The 27,982-nt window shown below is 42.3% G+C and overlaps 1 protein-coding gene and 1 pseudogene across 1 annotated transcript in view; one reads left to right on the top strand and one right to left on the bottom strand.

The window, feature by feature from the left end:
* The window catches only part of LOC140732511 (AP-4 complex subunit beta-1-like), an 870,212-nt gene that overhangs the window by 138,542 nt on the left and 703,688 nt on the right, over positions 1–27,982 (top strand).
* LOC140731504 (AP-4 complex subunit beta-1-like) overlaps positions 8,791–27,982 on the bottom strand; it is a 97,641-nt pseudogene continuing 78,449 nt past the window's right edge.

Below are 27,982 nucleotides of genomic sequence, written 5' to 3'. Positions count from 1 at the left end.
CATTCAACAATTACTGTATCTGAGAGTTTCCACACTATTATCATTTTAGGAATGTTATAGGAAGCAATGAATCCATTATCAAGGTCATTTTTAGCTTTCTTAGCAAATGTCTAAAGTATGTAACGCTTTTCAAATGCTTGTTTAATCTTCTGGAACAGAGTAATACCATAAGCAACCTTTTCAGGGTTTATTTAATGTAAGTGTTCCTGCAACCTTGGTGGTTTCATGGCTTCATTAGACAGTAATGTATTACAAATAAGATACATGGGTCATCATAATCTGATGGAATACCACCATACTCCAGATATGTAACATTATTGTGATGCACTTTCTGTAGTTTCTGTTTCTGTTTCTTTGCAGGATTAGAATTCAAGGCCTCACCACCTTCAGACTCATAGAGATTGCACTGTACGTATTTATCCACCATTAACAGGGTTAAATTAAACAATATTAACACAAACTGGCAATGTCTGTCGGATTTTGATGATGACAGCTATTTGACACAGATAGAACAATGGCAGAAGCACGCCAAAGAACGGCGAGGTGAGGATGAAGATGATGACAAACGTGAAAATTACGTTGACAAGAATTCAGATTGTAATCTAAATGTTAGTCGGGTTAGAGATGATGTTCGACAAGCTTCCTTTATACTATTCCAGTTAGGGTGATTGGCCAATCACTTAAGGTCTTATAATCCCCAGACATGGTTCTTGATCACATGTCTGAAGCTGAAGTCAGCTTGAACATCTCAAGAGGATTCTACAGGTTGGCAGGTTCTCTGATTGGCTCCACTTCAACTTTTAATATCTGACACTACTGTATCATAGCGAGACCTGTTTTATGTAGATCTGCAGAGTAAGTTGAGAGGGTGTTCTTGACATACCAACTATTAAATTGCATGAACTTGCTCCATACCACGCGTCAAGGGGAACTGTTGGGCACCCTGGTTGCTAATTTATGCATCCCAATAACATCTGTAAGGTCGGATGGGATTGCCGAGTTTCAGCCGCATTGTACCTAAGAGTTTTCATTTCCTGCAGAGCTTCTTCCTGAACATTCTTCCATTATCACACAAAAACATTTTAAAACAAGAAAAATAGTGCTGCCCACTAGGATGCTGGGGAGGGAGCAGGCTGTTGACCACACAGCCCCACCCCTCCCCCCACCAGAGCACTACACTGCCCCCATCCGAGGAGTCAGCCATTCCCACAATCCCAGAGTTTACAGCAAAGTGTATTATGAAGGGTCACCTTTTGGAGCATTTGAAGCCGTGTGTCTGGGTAAACGTCAGCAAAGGGTCAACATTATTAGGGAATAATGGCAACCGACGTTGATGTCTGGTCATAAATGTGCCAACATGCGACTGCATGGCGGCTGAACAACTGCGAGCTGTCGGGCTGCCTGATAGTCAGCCAGCTACATCACACAGGTGCCTGGAGATAGGAAAACAGATAATATTCCATCCAGCGGCAGGTAAATAACTACCATAATTTTGAAGTAGCGATGAGCGTGCAAGAAATGATATTTTGAGATAGTTGCAACAATGGTAATGTGATATGAAAATATCTGTGATTTCTATTGATGACAAAGTCACAGGTACTGCTAGTATAACTGTGGTTTGTTGCCCACATTCGTAATAGAAGGAAATACTAAATTTCACCAAGAGGTTAGTAACCTCTATGATGTTTCCCATCCATGTCACGGACCCCTGGAATCTAACCATGGCCGTGGATTTCCTGTTTTGAAACGCTGGTATAGTTAATTGGTCAAAAATACAGTGAAAGTGCTTTAAAGGATGTGAAACTGTAACTGTTGGAAATCCATGCGTTTGGAGGTTAATGACTTGAAACATAGACTCCAGTTTAAAGAAAACTGTCCTTAGCAATTTTGATGAATGTTATCACAAAGATTGAAAATGTAATGTTCCTATATTGTAACAATGGTGCTCTCACCACAGGCCCTCAGTGAAGAGAACTGCACTTGATACTGTTTCCTGCTTTATTGAAATGCTCTTCCCAAGCAAGAGACAGCGGATGGAACAAGTGCTGGTAAATGGAATAATGTACTTGCTGGTCACATCCTCGCCCATTTCCCAGTAGCTTCAACCACAGCCTGGTATTATCAGAATGTGTAGCTTATTCTACAGTACCCCTACTCCTATCTATCTATGCTTAGCCACATGAAACACCCTTTCAAAGTTGATCTATCTCCCCCGGCCTCTCTCCTTCCCCTTCAGCCTCCCTTCTCTTCTGCCTTTCCCTTTCCCCACTCTCTTGCTTTCCCTACACCCATCCTCTTCTCTCTGAAAAATTCCCCTCCCTTTCTCTATGCCCCCACTGTCGCTATATACTTCCCCTTCTCCCCCAAATACTCTCCATCCTCTCCCTCTCCTCTTCCTCTCCAACTCCTGCTCCATTTCTTCCTTTTTCATTTTCCCTCTCCCTCAGCCCAACCTCTCCAATTGTCCCTCTCCCCTTCTTCCATTTCCCCTTCCTCACTCTCCACCCTTCCCCCTCTCCCAATCTTTATTAATCTCCTTCTCCCTCTCTCCCTCTCCATCCCAAACCTCTCACACTCCATTCTCTTATACTCCAACTGCCTCCTATCTGCACTATCCCCTCTACTCTCCTCCTGAATTTCCCTCCCCACCTCCCTTACCCTATCCCCTTTCTCATTCTCCACACTCTCCCTCCTATCTCACTCCCTCTCACCCACCCCGCTCTACCTGCTCCCTCTCCCCAACTTTCATTGTCCCACTGTGCCCCCAACTCCCACTCTGCCCCCAACTCCCACTCTCTCACTGTGCCCCCAACTCCCACCTTCCCGCCTCTTCCTCATGCTTACTCCCTCTTCCTCGTTCTCGCTACTTCCCCGTACCCGCTCCTCCCTCCTCCCCTCACTTTCCTCATCCTCTCCTCCCTTCATCCTTCCTCATCTCTTCCTTCCATCACCATTCCTACATCTCCTCCTCCCCTCATCCTTCCCCATCCTCTCCGCCCCTCACCCCACCCCACCACCTCCTCCCCTTACCCTTCCCCATCCACTCACCCTTCTCTCATCCCCTCACCCTTACCCTACCACTCGCTCTCCCTCTTTCCTTCTTTCTTCCTCTCACCCTCTGACTCACTCCTGCTCTCCCGTACACCTCGCTCCTCCCTCAGCCACCTTTCTCTTCCATTCGCTCCATGCAACTCCACTCTCCCGCTTCTCTCTGTCCCAAACATGCTCTCTCCCCTACCTTGACCCTCTCTCTCTCTCCCCCCTCGCATTCTCCATGGTTCACACTCTCAACCCACTGTGCTCTCCCTCATTTATTTTCTCACCTTCATTCCATCTTTTTCACCTCTATTTCTCTCACCCCCTCTCCCATACACCCGTCCTCTCTCCCTCCATCTCACCACCTTCTCTCCCCTCCCCTTTCCCTCCATCTCTCCTCCCTCTCTCTCACTTCCCATCTCCCGCACGTCATCTCCGTTTTCCACGTCATTCCCCTTTCCCCAGTCCCTGTACACCTGCTTTATCCCTTACTCTTCCCTTCTCTCTTCCTATTTTATCCCTCCATCTTAATCTCCTTCTACTTCCACTTCCCCTCTCACCATTCTAATTATGTTAGGATTGAATTGGCGGATTTCTGAAATAAACCTCACAGCTGTCACTACTTGAAAGATACAATCTGCCCTTCTGTTTCAAGAACAAGTCCGAGATTCTACATTGGAAGGCTGATTCATGACAAGCAACATGAATGTCAGTACTAAACAAAGTAGACATTATCTGCATCTGGCAAAGGAGGGCCCGAGACGGGGACTGGGGCAGTGAAGAATGCAATTTCTTTAGTATATTGCTGTAAAGTAAGACAACCAAAACTGCTTGTCCAGCTCTTTCTGATCATATTAATCACATTTCATTTTAATTACATTAATTCCGAGAAAGAACTGCTATCCCAAACCATGAAAAAGCACCATTCTCCATGCATTGCCTTAAGCTGCTGACACTGGGAAGACTAAGACAGACATTATAGACAAGCCCAATGCTCACAGAGGATTAAAAAAATAGCAAATGAACAGGGACTGTGATAAGATCCTGGTGCAGGTTCTCAGCACACAATGTTGACTGTTTATTCCTCTCCGTAGATGCTGCTTGACCTGCTGAGTTCCTCCAGTATTTTGCACTTGCTTCTCTGGATTTCAAGCACCTGAGGAATCTCTTGTGTTTATGAGATAGTGTGAAAAACTAAACATCAGCTGTGAGGAATGAGGTTAATAGTATTTAGGGACATCACAAGGTGAAACCTGGATAGCACTCATTCCCTGAATTCACCCATTCAGTTACAAAACTATCTATGGAACCAAATCATATCTATATCTGAATGTGCCATTTAAACCCTAATGTTAGTTCATCTTGCAGGCAGCTGCCTTGGCTCTGAGTAAAAATGCTGAGTGGTTCAAGTTCCCTGAAAATCACAAAACTCCCATGTAGTACTGAGGAAATGTAAAACTGTTGGAAATTCCACATTTTTCATTAAAACATTAAACAGAGCAGTCTACCTGAACAGGATCCAGTTATATCACCTGCTAGAAACAATTTATTTTTATCCACCAATGTAGTTTGTGACAGCAATGGGATAACAAAAAGACTTTGATCTTTGTGAGGAGAGTGTTGCTCTTGTGTTGCTAGTAGAAACATCTTCAACATTTTCAGATTTGCCCAGGGTCCACAGCACCGATTGAATAACAGCAATGAAGCTGTTGAGTCGCCTTTCACTACTGTTCTTCTGTTTAACAGTAATTTGAAAACTTGTTCTGCTTGTGTCATTTAACAGTTCTGGTAAAAACACAGTCACAACTTTAGCATTTTCCAGGCATGTCCAGTACTCCTCAAACTGCTCTGGTGAAAGCTGGGCACTGCTTTCCAAGCGGACAGATTCAGCATCCACGAGCAACTCTTCACTGTGTTCTGGGTTTGAGTCTTTACAGAAAGATAAACAGAATTAGTAAGTTAACATTGAGCATATCACTGCACTTCTTTCCTGAAGGGAGCCCTTGCCAAAATGTCAAAATATCCATGAGACCTCAGTACCTTAAAATAAAGACTCATTATGCATGAACCTCCACAGCATTTGTCAGTAGAAAGTACAACATTCGGAGTGTTGCAGCCAGGTGCCACCATAAACATACACAAGTCTTTTCAACAACTGCCATCCCATTCAACTTCCATCTCAAGGTGCAGTTCCAAGTGAAATCATTACACAGGCTGTCAAATCTGGAACAATAACTCTTGCACCACCTAACTCGATATATACATAAACACAAAGCATAGAGCAGTCTGTATGTGATGCTTTAAACGTATTTCTACAACCCGTCCTGCCATGCAGCATCTGCCCTGCCCAGGCATGCCTGGACAAGATAGAAAACTTCTCAGCTTACATTGTGAGCAACATTTTCATTGAAGTGAATTATGAATTGAAACAACAAATATTGTTGATTTTCAAAAATGGTGCAAGATAGAAAAACTTCATCGTAATTTTCATGATTAGCAGCAGAAATTCCATAAGATACACCCAAAAGTATTTAGAAAGCAAGATCTTTGTTGTCCAGTGCAATTAGATATTTATCTACACAAAATCTACAAACCTGCTTATTTATCGCAACAGTGAAATCAGTGCTAAACTCTTCAAACCACAAGTTCAAAGAGAGTGAATAAAACTAAAATTGCTTCATTTTGGTGATAGTAATAGATGAGAGAAGATATTCCCCATTTTGCAGCATATGGAGTAGTTGCATTCTCAGCAGCTCCATTTCTTTATATACTTTATATCCCACTGACAGATCCTTTTCAGAATTGATGATTTATTACTTCTACTGAAGGATTTATTATTTTTACTGAAGGAATTATGATTTAATTACAATAGCTGACAAAAGTATTGGTATTGAACTGAGAAGTGGCAAGACTTTTCCTGAAACGGAACAAACTAAGAAGACAGAGGAACCTGTTACTTTAGCAGAAATATTTTCTTCAATACAAGACATGAAATCGGAATTTGGATCACTTAATTTCAAAATTGATAAGCTGAACGACTCAAACGGGAAGCTTGAAAAAGCTATCTCTACGGTTCAAGATTCTCTGAAAAATCTGAACTATCAATTTCAAACACTTCAGCAGACTACAACCCGAATTGAGAATGAGCACGATCTACTCAAGCAAACTATTAAAGATCAAGGAATGAAGATATCTTTGATGGAAAAGAAAATCAATGAAATTACCTCGGAACTGTCTAAAATGAAGAAAAAAATGGTTGATTTAGATAGTAGAGGGCATCGGAGGAATTTGCGTATTCTGGGACTGCCTGAAAATACTGAAGCTGGTGATCTGTTAAAATTTTTCTCAGATATGTTGTACTCACTTTTAAGTGAGACCCTGGAAGCTAGCCCTTTAATTGACAAAGCCCACAGAATGCCATTTTCTCCGCATTCATCCAAATTACGTCCTCAACAATTGTACTTTCTTTGCATTATTATACGACTAAAGAAACCATTCTTCGAGAAGCCAGAAAGAAGTGAAAGTTAATCTTTAATTCAGCACAAATTCATATAGTCAAAGACTATCCCCCTGAAATCTTTGCCGAAAGAAGGAAAAACCGAGAAGTTATGAGTGAAATGTATGAATTAGATTTATACCCCTCCCTTCGCTTTCCAGCAAAGCTGATAATTTTTCCTGAAAATCTCAGTCATTGAGAATCTACTCTCCCCAGGAGGGATAGGAGTTCATTAAAAATCTTAAAGTTAAGTCTACTGAATAAAATATTAAAGTTAACCGGATTACTCAATAGGTAGTTCTGAAGTATTTGTTGTATGAGTTGTTTAAGGATCTTCTGAGTTAAGCTTATCCTATACTTTTTTAGTCTTTGGTATGGGACATGGGATTAAATTTTTTCTTACCTATTAATAATTAGTGTATATATATATATATATATATATGTGTGTTTTGTAGGGAACTTTTATAGTATTGTACTCTAATGGTCCGTGTAGGACCTGTTGTGTATTAATCTTTTTATTTCTTTTATTTGTTTCAATACTAATATAGATTTAGGTCTGTTATATATATACACATTTACTTTTTTTTGAGAGAAAGAATATTGTTTGTAATATAATTTGCTCGGATTTATTCTCTTTTTTTTGAATATGTGTTTAAGATACTTCAGCCGATTCTAAGATGGCCGTTGTTGAGTATGTTTTTATTACTGTTAAACATAACATTATAGTAGTTGAATTCTGCTTGTGCCTTTTTATTATGGCTATTTTCTGTGAGATTTTTTAAAATTTTAATATACGGAGCTGCAAGATGGAGAACAGGGTCAAGGGTTATTAGTTTAGCATGAGACCAGCCTATTGGTCACTTAATTCTTATCTTTTGGAACGCGGGAGGGGGAAGAGGACTATTAGAGTAGGTTTTTCTTCTTGATTGGGCAGTTCTTTTGATGGACTTCTTTCTCGTAAATGAGTCACTCCTTCTGGTTATATCTGTGCCTGTTGGTTTAATCTGTACTTGTGTAACATTTCTTTTATATATTAAATTCAATTCTAAACATGGATATTAATAAAATGAATATAATATCTTGGAATTGGAATGTTGTCAATCACCCCATTAAGTGTAAAAGATTTTTAAGAAATTAAAAACAATTAACGCAGATATTATTTTTGCACCAGAAAATCATATACGGATACAGGATGAGGACAGAGTTTTCCGATTTTGGAAAGGACCTCTGTATCACTCACTGTCTGATTGTAAGATTAGAGGTGGTTCTATATTTCTTAGCCCCAAAATCCCTTTTGTACACTTTAATACCATTACTGATTCGATTGGAAGATATTTAATTGTTACTGGTTTATTATGCGAGCAAAAGGTAGCTCTGATGTGTGTATATGCACCTAATGTAGATAATTCTGATTTTTTAAGAAACTTTTTTCTGAGTTACCAAACCTGAATGAATATAAATTGATCATGGGTGGTGACTTTAATTGTTGTTTAAATCCGGCGATTGACAGGTCATCAACCAATCCGCCGCTTCCTAATAAAGTGGCGGCTTGTATTAATTCTTTTTTACTAGAATATGGCCTGGTTGATATCTGGAGATATAAACACTCCAACGATAACGAATAATAACCATAATGGAATCAATGAAAGACCGCAACAACTTGGATGTTCACCAAGTGTACAAAGACAACAATCTATGCAAATACAAAAAGAAATAATAATAAATAAAGAAGCAATAAATATTGAGAACATGAGATGAAGAAATCTTGACAGTGACTCGATAGATTGTGGGAACAGTTCAATGATGAAGTGAAGTTGAGTGAAGTTATCCCCTCTGGTTTCAAAGCTCTCTATTTCTCTCTTAACAATGGTGGGTTAAGTGAAGTTATCCCCTCTAGTTCAAGAGTCTGATGGTGGGGGGAGGGGGGAATAATTATTCCTGCACCTGGTGGTGTGAGTCTTGAGGCCTCCTACCTATGGCAACAGTGAGAAGAGAGCGTGTCCTGGGTGGTGGGGGTTCTTGATGATGGATGCTGCTTTCCTGCAACAGCAGTCCATGTAGATATGCTCAATGGGAGGGAGAGCTTTATCTGTGATGGAGTGGGCCATATCTACTACCTTTTACAGGATTTTCCATCCAAGGGCAAAGATGTTTGTGTACCAGGCTGTGATGCAACCTGTCAATATACTTTGAAATTTGAAATGGTCTTTCCTGCTCCCCTTGTATTATTGATAATTATTGATTCTGTTCACATTAAATTAGATTGCAATAGGGTGAATATGAACAATCTGAAAGGCAGCCTGGATGGTATCAGGGCATGGCTCCTTCTGCCAGTCCACAGTCACAACTTTAGCATCTTCCAGGTATGTCCAGTACTCCTCAAACTGCTCTGGTGAAAGCTGGGCACTGCTTTCCAAGCAGACAGATTCAGCATCTACGAGCAACTCTTCACTGTGTCCTGGGTTTAAGTCTTTACAGAAAGATAAACAGAATTAGAAAGTTAACATTAAGCATTTCACTAGATAGAGATGCAGTTCTTTCCTGAAGGGAGCCCTTGCCAAAATGTCAAAAGATCCATGAGACCTCAGTACCTTAAAATAAAGACTCATTATGCATGAATGAACCTTTACAGCATTTGGCAGTAGAGTACCACAGGAGGGGCGTTGCAGCCAGGTACCACCCTATCTACACACACGTCTTTTCAACAATTGGCATTGTATAATTTATATGCAAATTCATTCTCCTCATCAAGGTGCAATCCCAATTGAAATCACTACACAGAGAACAGGCTGTCAAATCCGGAACCATAACATTTACACAACCTACCTCGATATATACGTAAACACAATGCGTAGAGCAGTCTGTACGTGATGCTTTTTACGCATTTCTACAACCTGTCCTGCCATGCAGCATCCACCCTGCCCAGGCATGCCTGGACAAGATAGAAAACTTCTCAGCTTACATTGTGGCAACATTCTAATTGACTTGAATTATGAATTGAAAAATGAATTATTGTCGATTTTCAAAAATGGTGCAAGATAGAAAAAAATCATGGTAATTTTCATGAACATCAGCAGAAACTCCATAAGATACACCCAAAAGTATTCAGGAAGCAAAACTTTGTTGTCCAGTGCAATTAGATATTTATCTACACAAAATCTACATACTGGCTTATTTTTCACAACAGTGAAATCAATGCAAACTCTTTAAGCTTCACGAGTTGCAAGAAAGTGAATAAAATTAAAATTGCTTCATTTTGGTGGTAGTAATAGATGAAGAAAGGTATTTACTTTCATCACTACAAGGGAACTGTTTCGGTTTTCTTCCTGTCTTAAATCTCTCAGGTAATGCAATCTATTTATCCAGTGTAATCTTTTCTAAGCTCGGCAGTGTTTGAAGATATTTACGATATCTTCAAAGTATCTTTAATAGATATTTTAAAAAGATATTTGTTGTTGTTGCTGAGTCATCATCGACTCATGGTTATCCTATGGATAGTATAGTTCTCCAGTGGGTTTTGAGGCAAGATACAGAAGTAGATTGCCAGGGTTTTTGTTCCACGCAGATACGGCTGCTGCCCAGGTTAGGACCCGACCAGATTCAAAATCAAAAGCATCTGCCTCGGAGTCCAGTGCTGATGCCACTACGCCACAGGCCGGTGGATAATCCCTCCTGAAAAATATCTTACTGGACTGGAGTGCTTGAAACAGATTACACAGGATGACTAAAATCTTTGCCCAAGAGATGAAGACTGGAAAACCAAAACCTTTGTAGGAGGTAGCTTCAAAATGTGGAATCACAATGGCCAGTAGTCCTGCCACCAGTGATGGTATCAGTATTAGATAAATATCTGAAACAGACAGTAGAACAAATACTCACACACACAATCCAAGTTATAGGATGGACAGAGGATCATCAAGCAGTAATATTACTGGGATTGAAGCAACAACGCTTATCTTTTTCATCGGTAATTTCTGGCATCTGTAGATTTCCAAAGGAGTTTGTCTTCTGTATCATTATATAATTACAGTGTTCCCGACCATAGAATGGTATCAATGTGTTAAAGTCTTTTGCCCAGGCATTGATTGGCTCATTGGCTTGGCCACTGATCACACTCAAGGATGATCTGATCTTGGCCCACGAACTATTTTCTTGTCCTCTTCAACAACTTACTGAAGTAACCCATAGTACAAGATCCCACGATCACGCACAACCATATTGAATTCTTCTTCTGCCAATAATTCAAGAAGAATAATGCTTAGTGATCTGGATAATCTGAAACCTATTAGGCCTCACATGTGACCAGTGGCTTGTGCCAAACGAGCTGATTCAAGGTATACAAACAAAACATACATACTTAAAAATCTGATACACGTGGATGGACTATGATGGCATGGATTTCCCACCATCTGTGGATGCCATCATCTGTCAGCTAAATCTACTCTTATACTGATCAAGTCTCCCATTGTGAACTAACTGTACGAAGCACAAGGCCTTATGAAAAAATAACCAATTAACTGATGATGCCTCAATAATTGCCACTTATAAATCCTGTGTACTCACAAGTAATTCTCTCAATCATTTTACAAAACTATCTTCACCCCCCAGCCCACACAAGAAATGTGAAGAACAGCCACTAACATCAAGCATTCACAAAATTGTGTGCAGGAGTCAAATTTTCACACTACTTGCTCCACAAATTCCAGAGCGAACCTTTACTCAGAAGGTGTGATCCACACCAATAAGATGATGCAGCAGTCTGCCCAAGATGTCTTGACATAGATGTCTTGACATTCAGGCTGGCCGGGACACAAACAGGCACACCATAGCTTTCAGCAACTCCAGCTTCATAGCTGCAGAGGTCTCCACTTTCACATTGTCCACAAAACTCCTCCAATACGTAAGGAACATTGGACATGTGGTCTCTGTGCGCACTAAGCAGCCAGATTGGAGCCTGCTTCCCGAGTTATTTTGGCAGGGTAAGCGGGATGAGAGTGAAAGATGGTGAGTTTCATTAGTTTAATATCAATTTTTTGTCGTCCTCATCTTCACCAGGCAAGTAACTGTAGATCATTGGCTGTCAGCTACCGACATAAGGTGGATGATCTTGTTGCAATATGACAGATTACCTGGTTATACTTTGTGGCCATCACTGAATTGTGGCTGAAGGATGGTTGTAGTTGGGAGATGAATGTCCCAAGGTTACATGTTATATTGGAGGGATAGGAAGATAGGCAGAGGAGGTGGTGTGGCTCTACTGCTAAAGAATGACATCAAATCAGTAGAAAGATATGACATACGATCGGAAGATGTTGAATCCTTGTGGGTTGTATCAAGAAACTGCCAGGGTAAAAGGACATTACTGGCAATTATATAGAGCCCTCCCAGCAGTGGCTGGGAGGTGGACCACAGGCTACAATAGGAAATAGAAAAGGCGAGTCAAAAGGGCAATGTTATGGTAGTCATGGGAGATTTTAACATGCAGGTCGATTGAGAAATCAAGTTGGTAATGGATTTTGTCACGAAACCCGTGACAATTTGAAAAGGACCAGCAGAAATGGAAGACACCTGGAGTTTGGTTTACTATAAAGTAAGACTATATTTATTACTACTACGAATTAATATCATTAAAACCGGATAATACGATACAGGTTATAAACTATACATATATCTCTCCATAAAATATGTGTGTGGATATAAAGATAATAAAAGATAATAAAAGATATAGTCCCGGAGGTAGATATCAGTCTGACACTGTGAGGTAAGTTTAGGCAGTTCAGTTCATTTGTGTTGCGAGAGAGAGAGAGAGAGAAGAGAGAGAGAGAGAGAGAGGAGAGAGAGAGAGAGAGTGAGAGAGAGAGAGGAGAGATGAGAGAGAGAGAGAGAGAGAGAGAGAGAGAGAGAGGAGAGAGAGAGAGAGGAGAGAGAGAGAGAGAGAGAGGAGAGAGAGAGAGAGAGAGAGGGAGGGAGAGAGAGAGTGTGAGAGAGAGAGAGAGAGAGAGAGAGTGAGAGAGAGAGAGAGGAGAGAGAGAGAGAGAGAGAGAGAGAGAGAGAGAGAGAGAGAGAGAGAGAGAGAGAGAGAGAGAGAGAGAGAGAGAGAGAGAGAGATTTAATTGAGTTGATGTTTACGTTGGCAGCTTTAGTTGTTCTTGCTTCCGAAGTCTTTAGAGTCACTTCATGTGAACGCCACACAGACACAGGGACGGACAGAGCCCCTTCTAGGGAACGGTCTACTAACCCCACGGCATGGGTTCACCACTAGCAGACCCCCACAGGCAAGCTCTTACCCACCACTGGTAATCACGGTTTGAAATGAATCAGTCCGTGGCCTCCACCCTCGTGGTGGTCTTAAACTCCACCAGTGGTTTCTCGGGTAGCTTCCGCAATTCTCCCGTGTCATGTCTCCTCTGCCATTATCAGACCAAAGCCTCAACTTTTTATAATCCATCCAGAATTCCAACCATCCGTTAGCTCAACTGCTCTGAGCTGTTACCATGGTGACTTCTGAGCTCGTGTCTCAGCTGGCGCCGTATTCTCTCTCTCAAGGTCACAATTAAAAGTGTTATCAAAACCAAGTCAGAGTCCTCTCTCTCTTTTAATTACGTCCTTGTTCATTAGACCGCTGAATTTTCTAGCAGTTTCTCACCTGCGTGACACCTTCCCCCTTTGGGAAAATTTTGATCTTTGAGCAAAGTTTTGCTCACTCACAGATTCCACACACCAAGCACTACATTCTACTTCACAAAGTGTACATTTAGCATTTACACAGTTCATCAGCATTTTTTTTTAAGAGCGGGATAGGCAATCCGCAATGACATTGTTCGTACCCCTTAGGTGTCTTATCTTGATATCAAACTGCTGTAAACTCAGGCTCCAGTTTAATAAACGCCGATTTCGATCTTTGATCTTATCTAAAAACAGCAAAGGGTTGTGGTCAGTGTACACCACTAACAGCTTTTGTACAGCACTGACGTAAACCTCGAAATGTTGTAATGCAAAAATGAGGGACAGCAATTCTTTTTCTGGTGCACATTAAACTTTTTGGAAAAGAATGCCACCGGATATTCAATACCATCATCTTCCCCCTGTAATAGCACCACCCCTGCAGCTTCATCGCTAGCGTCCATCGCTAGGGAGAACAGCTTAGTGAAGTCCGGTGCCTTTTGCACTGGATGGTGACACAAGATACCCTTTAACCGTTCGAACGCCTTTTGGCAACGCTCATCCCACACAAATCGTTCACTCTTTCTCAACAATTTTGTCAGTGGAAGGGCAATATCCGCAAAGTTCTTGAAAATTTTTTTGATAATACCCCACTGTACCTAAAAACCTTCTCAAGGCTCTCTTACCCGTTGGAATGGGTACATCAGCAATAGCCTGAACTTTCCCTTTCACAGGAGCCAGTTGACACTGGCCCATCACGTAACCAAGATATGTGACCCTGGCGTGACCAAACTCACTCTTGGCAAGGCTTACTGTCAGATTAGCTTTAGAGAGCCGGTCAAATAATTTCTCTACTGTTACAATGTGTTCCTCCCACGTGTCATTCCATACTACTAAATCGTTAATATATGCCCCAGTATTCTTCAAGCCTTGAATCAGAGAGTTTAACATACGTTGGAATGTCCCGGGGCATTTTTCATCTCAAAAGGCATCACATTATACTCGTACAACCCCGGGGGGGGGGGGGGGGGGAGGTGACGAATGCCGATATCTCTCGGGCCCTATCGGTTAAGGGAACGCACCAGTACCCTTTTAGCAGGTCAATTTTTATTAGGTACTAAGCCTTCCCCACCCTATCGATTCAGTCATCTATTCTGGGAGTAGGGTAAGCATCTGTTTTGGTTATTGCATTGATCTTTCTATAATCTGTGCAAACTCTCATTGTCCCATTGGGCTTGGGAACTATCACGCACGGGGAAGCCCACGGTGGATGGCCTGACAATACCATTGGCCAACATATATTCGATTTCCTGTTCCACTACTTTAATACGTTCTATGTTCATCCTGTAGGGGTGCTGTTTCCCTGGATCAGCCTGCCCTACAAAGACATCATGTGTAGCTATACTACACTGCCCCAGTGTATCGGAATGTTTGCCAATTAGCTCCTTTATCTGTTGTTATTGCTTTGGTTCCAGGTGGTTAATTTTACTGTCTATGTTCTCCAAAACACTAGCATTCTTGAGTTGAGCTGAAACCAGACACTGCTCATTACACTCCCCCATTATCTCTGAGCTGGTCTTTGCAGCTGGGTCTTGTTTGGTCGTGACCCCAACTGATATGGATTTAGAGTCAAAATAAGGTTTAATTAGGTTCACATGCACTAATTGAGTGGCCTTCCTTCTACAAGATGTCCTGATAACATAGTTCAACTCATCGATTTTCCTCATTATTTCGTAAGGTCCACTGAATTGAGCCTGGAGAGGGTTATTCTCCAAGGGAAACAAAACCAAAAACCTTATCTCCAAACTCATAGCTTTGCTCCCTCGCCTGTCTGCCATACCAGTGCTTTATATCAGCCTGGGAGTTGTGGAGATTTTGTTTTGCATGGTCACAAGCCCTGCTCAGCCTGTCTCGAAACTCTAAGACATAATCCAATACCCCAATTCGCATTTCCTTCAGAGACCATTGCTCTCTCAGTAAGGTCAAGGGTCCTCGAGGCCGATGACCGAACACGATCTCAAATGGACTGAACCCCAATGATTCCTGGATCGAATCTCTTATTGCAAATAGGAGGAAAGGTATATTTTCATCCCAATGTTTTTTGTTTTCCATACAGCACGTTTTAATCATGGTTTTGAGGGTAGAGTGAAACCTCTCTATCGCTCCCTGGGACTGGGGATGGTATGCCGTGGACACAATTTGTTTTGCTCCCAGTTCCGTAACTATCTGTTGAAATACACCCGATGTAAAATTGCTGTCCTGATCCGATTGTATCTCCTTGGGCAGACCCACTAACCTGAAGAACTTAATAAGTGCCTTCATCACTGTTTTAGCCTTTAGGTTCCTGAGGGGTATTGCTTCTGGGAACCTAGAGGCAGCGCACATAATGGTTAACAAGTATTGGTGGCCACCTGCAGTCTTTGGCAGTGGGCTAACACAATCCACAATGAATCTTGAGAAAGGTTCGGCAAAAGCTGGTTTAGGGCGTAGCGCCTTTGGTATAGTCTGATTCGCTTTTCCTACCACTTGTTATGTGTGACAGGTTTTACAAAAAACCGCCACATCGTTTCTTATACCCGGCCAATGAAATTCTTTCATAATCTTGTGCCCTGTCTTTCTAACTTCAAGATGTCCCCATGGAAGCATTGTATGAGCCATCTTTAAAATTTCTGGATGGTAACTCTTTGGAACCACCACTTGGTGCACCATGGCCCAATCTTCAACGGCAGGTACTGTCGATGGTCTCCACTTCCTCATTAATACCCCGTCCTTTAAATAGTAACCTCAAATTTCATCCTCAGAAAGAGCTGTCTCTTTTAAAACTGCAATCTCAGGATCCCTATCCTGCTCTTCCATACGCTTCCGCCTGGACAATGACAGGCCCCTCTTATCCGCCTCAGTACCCGAGTCCTTGTCGAACACGGATGGCAGAAAAGTTTCAGATAAGTCAGGAGGATCCGTATCCCTGTCTTTGCTATCGCGGGCAACTGACCCCTGCCGTCCAGATCGCTTCACTTCTGCAGCCTTCATTATCATGCTTCTTGTGAACGCACATGCGGGATAAAGTTCACTGTCTTCGCTTGTCTCACTAACAGCAGGCCGGCTTGTTAGCTGTAACCCTGGGTATACATCTTTTCCTGCCAGGTCATTTCCCAACAAGACGTCCACGTTAGCTATCGGTAATTTAGGTCGTATCCCTATTTCAACTGGTCCAGACACTAAGTCACATTTCAAAATTATTTTGTTCAAAGGCACGACCTCTGTTCTCTTGCCAATACCTTCCAGAATATTCACTTGGTCTGTTTTTGCCTCGTCAACAAATTCTAAGACATTACTTAATATCAGTGACTGAAAGGCTCCTGTATCGCGCTAGATTCTCACTGGAACTAGGGGTGACACCTCCTTCACAGCCACAAAACCCTTGATAATAAACCACTCAATCCCTTCCTGAACTCGGCCAGACCCCACCTTCCTTGTGTGGTCTCAGCCGCCGGCGCACACACGTTGGGGGTTTTCCTCTTCTCCTTTCCCATTTCTTTCTTCCGAATAAGACATTTAGACGCCACATGGCCAGGCTTCCTGCAGTAGTAACAGGTAAAACTGGAAAACTTATCTTTGGTCGGTTTCCCCTCCTCTTTACCTTTGTCTCTAGCTCCTGCCTTGTTTCCTGTGTTACTCGGCGGATTATCCCGGTAACTTTTCTGATAACCCTTGCTCGGGAAAAAACAATCTTGTGAGTCAGGGCAAACTCATCCGCTAACCTAGCGGCAGCGGAAAGAGTCTCAACCTCTTTCTCTTCTAAGTATTTCTATATCTCACTAGGGACACACTTTAAATTCCTCGATCAGCATCAGCTGTTTCACTTTGTGGTAGTCCTCATCTACCTCTTTCGAGGCACACCACCAATCGAAGTATCTCTCTTTTCACGGGCAAACTCTATATATGTCTGGTTCCCAGACTTCCTCAAACCCCGAAACTTCTGTCGGTATGCTTCTGGCACCATCTCATAGACCTGAAGCACAGCCCCCTTCACAGCATCATAATTAGTCAACTCAGTCAGAGTCAAGGCAGAATATGCTTGCTGCGCTTTCCCGTTTAACACACTTTGCAGCAATACTGCCCAGTCCTCCCTCGGCCACTTCCTGTTCTGTGCCACTTTCTGAAAATGTAGGAAGTAGCTATCAACGTCTCCTTCAGCAAACGGAGGTACCAACTTAATTTCCTGACTGACATTAATTGATACACCCCTCTCGCCACCACGGCCTGACACTTGACCCTCTTGACGCCGCATCTCCCTCTCAAACTCTCTCTGTTTCTCTGCCTCTGCAGCCTCGAACTTAAGTCTCTCCATTCTTAATTGTTCTAGTTATAACAGGGTCTCCCCATCACATATCGAAAACTCCTGCAGCGACTCCTCCTCAAATAACTCTTTCCCAACACAATATTCAGCTATATTCCTCCGAATTCCTGCCTTTGTCATAATTCCAGAAAGTTTTCATTTTTTAGCAATGTCACATAGAACCTCCTTTCTGGCTCTGCTCAAAAACAGAGGAGTAGGGTTCTCTATAAATTCAATAGCCTCCATTTCTGCTGTTTTCCACAAACAAATTAATTACAAGGGATTTTGCCAATTAAGACAAACCCCCACAATTTCGAAAATTGGCTCCAACCAAATTTGTTCAGAACCCAGTTTTGTCACGAATCTCGTGACAAGTTGAAAAGGACCAGCAGAAATGGAACACACCTGGAGTCTGGTTTACCATAAATTAAGACTGTATTTATTACTGCTACGAATTAATATCATTAAAACCAGATAATACGATACAGGTTATATTATATATATATACACACACACACACACACACACACACACACACACACACACACACACACACACATATATATATATATATATATATATATATATATATACGTATGTGTATCTGTCGGGGTCTGGTCTGGTCTGGTCAGCTCGTGATCCAGTCCGCGGACTCCGGACTCCGGGTCTTGCAGCTGTCCCTCCCGTCACCCTTGAGCCAGTTAGGATCCTCCTGGTTTAAGGAGGGACACCTGTGACCAATTTAGCTGCAGGTGTTTATAAGGGGCCTTGGGACTGAGACCAGGGTGGTGGTTGTTTGTTCCGTATCTTGTTCTATCTCCTGCTCTCTGCCGGTTCTGTATCCTGTTTACCCTGCCCGGGTTCTGACCTGCTCCGCATCCTGTTTACCCTGTCCAGGTTCCGACTTGCTCTGTAATTGTTCTGTCCAGGTTGGTCTTGTTCCCCTGCTTTTTCTCACATGCGCTGGTCCCGCTGCTCCGCCCGTTTTGTCATACTCGCGCTGTTGCTCTTTCTGCCTGCCTCTCCCGAGTTACCTGGGGATCATGGCTGTCGTGCTGATCACTCTGGACCTAATCCCCGTTCTACACCTTTGCCTCCGTTGGGCAGGTCCGGCGGGGCATTCTGCCCTTTCCTATCCGTTGCCTCTGTTGGGCAGGTCCGGCCGGACTGATGCTGCCCGGAGTGATATTCTGCCCTTTCCTATCTGTTGCCTCCGTCGGGGGCCTGGCCGGCCTGCCTATGCCCAACAGGGTGTTCTGCCCCTTTCCACCCCACCCACCGCTTCCGATGGGTTGTGACCCGCACCTGCCTAGGAGTCCGCGTCTTGACCAGGCCTCCGTGTTTCCACCTGGGTGGCAGCCCTACCGGGGACATATGCAGCCTGCCCAGGGGGGGGGGCTCTCCCCGAGCCAAGCCATGAACCTCAAGACCCCGCCTTCTGCCCGACCTCTGGGATCCTCCTGCCTCGCCTGACTCTGAAATCCTGCTCTGCCTGTAATCGTAAGACTGTATCCATTTCCCTTAGGTTTGAAAGAGCCTGGTTGTGGTTCCTGTTTCCACAATTCTGTATATATCATTGCTAACATGTTTCATATATATTTGCATTTATGTCACTGTATTGATTAGTTTACTAATAAACGCTATTAGTTACTACTAATACCACACTCCAAAGTGTTTTCCATTTCTGCTGGTTCTTTAACCCAGTCACGGGGTACATGACAAAATTGGGGCCTTTGTCCGGGATTTGAACAAAATTTGGGTGGGGGCTTGTTGAATTGATTGGGGTAAATTCCCTTATCTGATTTGGTTGTGTGGAAAACAAAAGGAAAACAACAGAAATGGATGTTGTGAATTTTCTGGCAAGACCCGACCCTGCGGGCTTAAGGAAAGCTAAAAAGGATGAATTGTGGGCAGTTGTTGAGGCCTTGAAACTCGGAGGTCAAGAAGGGGACGACAAAGGTGGAAATGCAATGGAAGATAGCTGAATATTATGTCATGGTGAAGGAATTTGAGTCAGAGGTGTTAGAACACTTTCCTATAGGGAAAGGGGAGGTCCATGTGCGTTTGGAATAGATGAGGATAGAGAGACTTAAGTTAGAGGCAGAGGAAGCAAAGCAGCAGAAAGGTAGAGACAGTTTGAGAGGGAGAAATGGCAACGTGAGGATCGCATGGCAGATCGTGGGGAGAGGTTTAATGTTAGTCAGGAAATTAGGTTGGTACCTCCATTTGAGGAGACAAAAATTGATAGGTACTTCCTACATTTCGAAAAAGTGGCCATGAATCTAAAGTGGCCGAGAGATAAGTGGGCTGTGTTGTTACAAAGTGCACTTAAGGGGAAGGCTCAAAGTGCGTATTCGGCATTGTCTGCGGAAGACGCAGATGATTATGATGAAGTGAAAGAGGCAATACTTGGGGCTTATGAGTTGGTGCCTGAGGCGTATCGACAAACGATCAGAGACTTAAAGAAGCATTGGAATCAAACGTTTGTGGAGTTTGCCTATCAGAAGTGTGTGTACTTTGATCGTTGGTGCTCTTCAGAAAAGGTGGATGAGGATTTTGGCCACATGAGGAAGTTGATCCTAATCCAAGAATTTAAAAGTTGTGTCCCTGACAACATTCGGGCAAACCTGAATGAGAAGGAGACTAAGACCCTACCAGAATCTGCTAAGTTAGAAGATGAGTACGCTTTAACTCACAAAGTAAAGTTTTCTCCGAGTAAGAGCTACTAGAGGGGTAGTAGGAATAATAGAGAGAGCCCAGCGGCTAAGTCAGAAAGTAAGCAGGGGACTAGCGGAAAAGAGAAGGACGAGAAGCAGTCTGGAGGGAAGTTCCCCAGTTTAACGTGTTTTAATTGTAGGAAGACCGGTCACGTAGCATCTAGGTGTTTTGCTCCAAAAAAAAGAGAAAAGAAAAGGAAAGGCGACGACCCCGACTGTCTGCATTGAGCCGGTTAACAGACCGCTAAGGAAGGAGGGGTCAGACCGAGTTCAGGAAGGACACGAGGACACGAGGCAGTACCTTTGCTTAAAATATTTCTGAAATGTGACTTAGTATACGGACCAGTCACAACAGGGGTGCAGTCTGAACTATCGATGGACGATGTGGATGTCTTACTCGGTAATGATCTTGTGGGAGGGGATGTGTACTCAGCAGTGTAACTAATGAGCAAACCTAAGGCTGCTGAGGACCCGCCCATAGATTCTGAAGTTTATCCCGCCTGCGCAGTGACCAGAGAAGTATGACAAAAAAGGCTGCTGAGACAAACATTGATTTATCTGAGTCTTTCTTACCGTCGCTGTATCAGCAGGATTTAGAGGATAGTAAGGCTGAGGAGAGTAAGAAGGAGTTGTGGCAGCTGGGAGGTCCAGTGCCTGATGATTTTTATAGCTTGAAAGAACTGTTTGCAATTGAAGGATTTAAGTGTGTTCCCGATGATGTAAGGGCATTCCGAGACGAAAAGGATGCCATTACTTTGAGGGAGTCTGCTGGGTTGGCAAACGAGGTTGTTTTAGCCCGCAAGGTTGAGTTTACTCCGGATGGCAGTTTCCCAGGAAATAGCTGGGAGGATCAGGGGAACCTGGAATTTGAAATTGGGAGTAGTATTGAAAGCCTAGAAGAGGCAGCTGTCTCGTTTGCCTGTGTTCAGGTTGTTGAGGTACCTGTGTATTCGCAGGGTACTGAACTTTGTGTTGAGACTCAGGAAAGGTCTCAGAAGTCTGACTTGGTTAAAAAGGAATGCAGTCTTTGTGTGTCAGATGGGCTTGGTTCAGTGAGTAAGGGGTACCAGTGGAAAGGGAGGATTCTCAGTCACTTGTGTTAGAAGGTGTTCTAAAAGTTAGTGATGAGAGTCATGCAGCCAGTCAATATACTTTAAACTTCGAATTGGTCTTTCCTGCTCTCCTTGTTCTGTTGACAATTATTCAATCTGTTCATATTTAAATTTGATTATTGACATTTGTGCATGCTACCGTTTTGCATATTGTTGATAACCCATGGCTGTCTGCATGATTGCCTTGTAAATAGTTGGTTGCTATTGTGTTGTCTGTTATGTTATTGTCCCTTGTTTTATGCTTGGCACTGAATTCTGGTACGCTTCTCATACGAGCAATGAAGTGATTCTGAACTTGAAACATATAGGTTGTTAAAGTCTACACAATGAGTAATGTAAGGTTATTCGACAAAGAGGATATTAAAATGAGCTCCACCTCAACACCATCAAGTACTTACTAATGGACAGTGAATATCATAGAAAACAGAAGTTCTAAACTTTCCCACCCATTCCACTCTCATCCTTTCTACCCTGGTCTGAGAACAACAAACAAAGAAACAGGTCGGCTGATGTTGACAGGATTCCTTGTGAATGCGGAACAGACATGGTAGAAACCTTCATCGAGGAGCACAGGACATGTATTTGTTTGGGTTACCCGGAGAAAATGACAGTAGCAAAACAATGCATTTGCAATGGCAATAGGATTCACTTCAACAGCACAAAACTAATTTTCTGTATCAATGGCGTTTGTGACCGCCTGGTTAAAAAAAGCCACTGAACTGAAACTAGGTGAAAACAATTTTAACAAAGATAAAGGTCTCATTCCAAGTAAGAACTGAAATTCGACTGTAAGCAAGGTAGGAGAGCGAAAACCTGATTGGATGAGGACTAACCAATCAGGAAGGCCTACTGTGGGGGTATAAATAAATCAGGACTAGACATGTCCAGGCGTCATCCCTGAACATGATGGCAGAGTTTGTCATCGAGATGTCAGTTATAATCGATGTCTATACCCAGCTTGAAGCCCGAGAAGTGTTTATTCGTGAACAAAATGCAATGACTTGTCTGGAATCAGCGAAGAGGATGAACCTGGTCATCTCAGGTCTGCATGGCTCAGTACCATGAATGAAGGTGAACACAGACCACCTTATTGAATATGGCTACTTCATCCCCACCAACTTACCTCACCATCTTTGATGTATTCCTCATATCCTGGTAGTGCTTCACACACAGTCACTGTACAAGCGGGATACAGCCATACCAGGTCACGAAATGTCTGAATGACAGCTAAAAGCAGAGGGGAAGTTAGTGAGATGCTTGCAACCCTGAGCAAATGCTGAAAGCTGGTAGCATGACGTACCTGAGGTAATGTGTTCCTGCTTCAAGCCCAGCAGCTCCTTCAAAATAACCACACACTTTTCATTGTAGGTCCGTGCAATTCGTCCTGGGGAAATACAGCACAATTAAAGAACAAGTAAGGCACAGTTCATACCTTAAGCTGCACTTTCCAGAGTAGATACTCTGACATATTACTCCAATGGCATGATAACATAGTGGTGAGCATGTGTTACCGTACCAGCGACGCAGGTTCAATTCCCGCTGCTGTCAGTAAGGAGTTTGTACATTCTCCCTGTGACTACATGGATTTCCTCCCACAGTGTAAAGTCATACCGGCTGGTATGTTAATTGGTCATTGTAAATTGTCCTGTGATTAGGCCAGGGTTATGTCGGAGGTTATGTGGCTCGAAGTGGCAGAAGGACCCTCTCTACACTGTATCTCAATGAATAAAATACAACATATTATAGCACAAAATACCGTATTTTCTTCAGTCAGCAGAATAAAAGCAAAATATACCTACACTTTGTCAATGCTGCAGCTAGTTACAACAGGAAATATATCAACTATACAGGCATGGAAAGTTTAAACTTCCAACTCAAAACTGTCTCTGGGGATCTCTAGAAGAATCATCAATGAGTATCCACCAGCCAGTGTGCGGTAGGTTATTTTTTTTAAAGGAAGAGTTTGACAGAGTAATCTTGCATCCACTGGTATTCAGAGAAGGTAGCAACTAGATTGCTGACACGATCCCATGGAATCCTGATGGGGTGAATGCAATAAAGATGCTTTCTGTCATGGGATAATCTGATGTCAGGGACCCTGTTCCCACCATTTAAAAAATAAATAGGTGACATCCCTTTGAGACTAAGATTTTACTCTTCAAATTGCGAGTCTTTGGAACTTTCTAAAAGATTGTTGCTTAAGCTGGGAGAAGCAGAGTCTGAATATTTTTAAGGTGGTGATAATTTGATTTGTGACAAGGTTGAAGATTTCTGGGGCTTCTCAGAAAAGTGACCAAGATAATAATTTTGTACTAGACTGCACACCTATTTCAAGCACCAATGCCAACAAGCAACGCACTGACGGGGTAGACCTAAAGAATTCTAAAGTTCATGATGTACAGGGCTGTAACTGGGAAAAATACAGTTAAGAAACAATAACACCTTTAGATGGCCCTTAGAAACTGCTGCGTCTGAACACACTACCGCCATACAAGAATGTTAATTAAGTAAAGCAACAAATGAATAAAGCATCAGAAAGCAAATCAAAAGCAGATGCTGGACATTTAAAATAAAAGCAGAAAGTGCAAGAAGCAGGGGTCCCCGTCTGGGTCCACAGACCTTCAGTTAACAGCAGGAACTCCTGTGCTGGATAGAAAAAATTTTGATGAAATGTTTCCAACTTGAAGCATCAACCACTTTGCTCTCTAGATGCTACCTAATGCTGAAAATACTTGACTTTCCCAAATAAAAAGCATTTTCCTGAATACTTGATACAAATGGAGACCTTTTTATCAAATGAGCAAGAAATGAACTTCAAAATTTACCAAATTTACAGGTGCACAAGGACTTAAAAGCCAACATCTTGTGAGTAACCTGATGGGAAGAGTACAAGTAGCTCAACAGCGCCACCGGCTGGAATTGTGCAGTATACACTAAAAGTAATGACTGGAAGACTGGTGCACTGAGATGCAGCTCCCGAGAGACAGTGATAGTGATCCGGAGCTGCGGCTCGATGACCTACAGCCTTTTAGGCAGAGTGAACAGGAGATAGAGATGAGCTACAGGGAGTTAGTCACCCCGAGGCTGCAGGAGTTAGATAAGTGGGTGACGGTCAGGGAAATGAAGAGAAGAGCTCAGATAGTAGAGAGCTCCCCTGTGGCTATCTCCCTCAGTAATCGTTATATCGTTTTGGATGCATTTGAGGGTTTGACCTGACAGAGGACGACGACAGCGATCGGGTCTTAGGTATTGAACCTGATTACGTGGTGGAGAAGGGAAAGAGGGAGATGAGGAATGCGGAAGTCGTAGTGGATTCCATAGTGAGGGGAACAGACAGGAGTTTCTGTCAGCCTGATAGAGATATGCACATGGTGTGTTGCCTCCCAGGTGCCAGGGTACGGGATGTCTCGGATCGGGTGCAGAGTATTCTGAAGGGAGATGGTTCACAGCTAGAAGTCTTGGTGCACGTTGGTACCAATGACATATGTAGAGAAAGGGAGGAGGTCCTGAAGAGAGAATTCAGAGAGTTAGGTCAGAAGCTGAAAGCAGGGACCTCTAGGGCAGTAATCTCAGGATTGCTGCCCGTGTCACGTGCTAGCGAGGGCACGAATAGCATGATCAGGTGAATTAATGTGTATCTGAAAGACTGGTGAAAGGAGCAGGACTTCAGATTCCTGGATCATTTGGGCCTCTTCTTGCGAAGGTATAACCTGTACAAAAGATGGGTTACACCTGAACTCAAAGGGGTCTAACATCCTAGCAGACACATTTAATAAAGCTGTTAGGCAGGGTTTAAACTAATTTATCGGGGGCTGGTAACTGGAATGACAGGGCTGAGGAAGTGGAAAACAGAAATACATCAAAGATAGTATGCAACAGAGATGATAGAAAGAACAGGCAAGAGATGAGGCTTAATCACAGCCAGTGGCATCAGTTACAGGGCAATAGAGACGTGGTGCAGTTGTTATGATACGGACACAAAGAATATAGAACTGAGACAGGTTTTTTATAAACAAGAAAAAGCCTTTATTAAATACTGCTCAAAAAAAACCCCCAAAAGAAAACAACCGACTAACTTAACTGCTATACGGGAACTCGAACAGTTCTTAAAGCGATAAACGTGAACACAGTTCTTAAAAGTAGTAAATGCAAAAGGCCAAATGAATGACACAGTCAATTAGGAGAGATTTTCCTAGAAGTAATGAATTCCTCGATGACGCGACGTTACTGCTGATCCCAGCCGAAATATGCCTTGCCCAAAGGATTTACGATGAAGGAAATAAAACAGCTTAAAGGTATTGACCTTTCCTTGGTGAAACACTGCATCCAGCACTTTCTGCTTTCTCAATGCAGGAGCTATCTTGGACGCAGGTTACTAATTCCTTGAACGAAGATTTAATAAGGTCGAACCTGTTTTACCACCGACAACACCAACTTTTCTCGATCCTTCGGGTATTCCATACTTCAATAAATTCTTCACACTCCGACTGGACTAGACTGGCAGTATTGTAGCGAAACTGCCGGCAATAATCTTTGAGACTTAAGGCAGAAAGTAAAACTCCACTTTAAAACAAAACTGCGTCATGAGATGAATGCACAGCATAACGGAATTATTGGCAAATTGATCCATGAACTGATCTGCATCGCAGCAGTCTTTCTCCTTTAATATCTGTTGAAACAGGCCATCAAATGACCTCTCACTGGCGGGAAAATTACATCACTCCACCATCACAAGACCATTACATCATGCCCAGCAGAGACTCAATTGCATCATGGTCATGTGACAGTCACAAGATACCCACGGGGTATGTAACTCCTCCCTCCAAAATACTTTGATTTGTCAAGAACAAAATTTTAACAATTAAGTATTTACAAAAGAAAAATACAAATGTATAAAATTTACAACATACACAGTATACATAGTGTTATCATACAGCACCTTACAAATTACTATACATCAGGAGTGTTACAAATGTTAAAATATCACTCCATAAAAAAAACTACATTGTACGTTCAACACCGAGATAGACAATTAGCAATCACATTATCTTTGCCTTTAATATCAGTTATCAAAATATTGTACTCCTGTAACATGAAACTCCAACTTAATAACCTTCTATTTTTGTTTTTCATCTTACTCAGAAACACTAATGGATTATGGTCGGTGTAGACTATGAGTGGCTTTTGAGTTGTACCAATATACACATCAAAATGTTCTAAGGCCAAAACAAGAGATAACAATTCTTTTTCTATTGTCGAATAGCTTCTTTGATGCTCATTAAATTTCTTAGAAAAGTAAGCTACTGGATGATCATCACCCTCATTCTTTCGCATTAATACTGCTCCTGCAGCCTCATCGCTGGCATCTACAGCTAATGAAAAAGACAGACTGACAGACAGACATACTTTATTGAACCCGGGGGAAATTGGGTTTCGTTACAAGGTTTTACAAAGTCAGGTGCCCTGAACACAGGTTGAATACATATCATAGTTTTCAATTTCTCAAATGCCTCCTAACAAAGCACTGTCCACACAAACTTTTCATTCTTCTTCAAGAGGTTAGTAAATGGAAGGGCAATATTAGCAAAAACTCTTACAAAATTTTCGGTAATATCCTAAGATTTTCAGAATCTTCTGGGAGTTTTTTTTTCCCAGTTGGAGTGGGGTTCGCTAAAATTTCCTGAACATTTGCCTGAACAGGAGCTACCTGACCTTGACCAACAACAGTTTCCAAATATCGTTTCCTGTAACTAAATCGTAAATATAAGCACCTGTATCTTTCAACCCTGAATCACAGAGTTAATCACCTGCTGGAAAGTACCTGGGGCATTATTCATCCCAAATGGAAGAACATTATATTCATAGAGCCCAGGTGGAGTTACAAATGCAGAAATCTTTCTACCTCTATCCGTTAATGGAACACACCAGCACCATTTCAATAAATCAATCTTTGTAAGGAACTTTGCTTTTCTAATTTTATCTACACAATCATCTACTCTAGGAAATAAATATGCATCTGTTTTTGTTACAGCATTCACCTTCCTGTAGTCCGTACAAAACCAAATACTACCATCTGACCTTGGCATCATAACACAAGGTGAAATCCAATTCGAGTTAGAAGGTCGAATAATATTATTCTCTAACAAATATTTAATTCTTTTCTCAGCAAGTTCACATTTTTCCATGTTCATCCAAAATGGATGTTGCTTTATGGGTTTGGCATCTCCAAAATCTACATCATGTGAAGTTACTGTGGTTCTTCGAGGAACGTCTGGAAATAAATCCTTATATTTAAATATTAATTGCTTCATCTGCTGCTTCTGCTCTGGCTATAAATGCGCTAATTTCTCATCAATATTTTCCAAATGGTTGAGTTTGATAATCTGACAGAAACAATGTTGGATTTAGAATGAGTTTCAGATGAATCATCCATTATGTTCCCAGTGAGAACAGACTCATTATTATTGACCACAACAGTCATAGTAGCAGACTGTTTCTCATAATATGGTTTTATCATATTTATATGGCAAAGTTGTGTTGGCCTTCTGCGATCTGGAATTTTGATCACATAATCCACATTACTAATTTTAACGATAATTTCATAAGGACCATGAAATTT

The sequence above is a fragment of the Hemitrygon akajei genome, chromosome 8, assembly GCF_048418815.1.
Source record: "Hemitrygon akajei chromosome 8, sHemAka1.3, whole genome shotgun sequence".
In the NCBI taxonomy this organism is placed as follows: domain Eukaryota; kingdom Metazoa; phylum Chordata; class Chondrichthyes; order Myliobatiformes; family Dasyatidae; genus Hemitrygon; species Hemitrygon akajei.
This window is presented reverse-complemented; position numbering and strand designations above follow the sequence as displayed.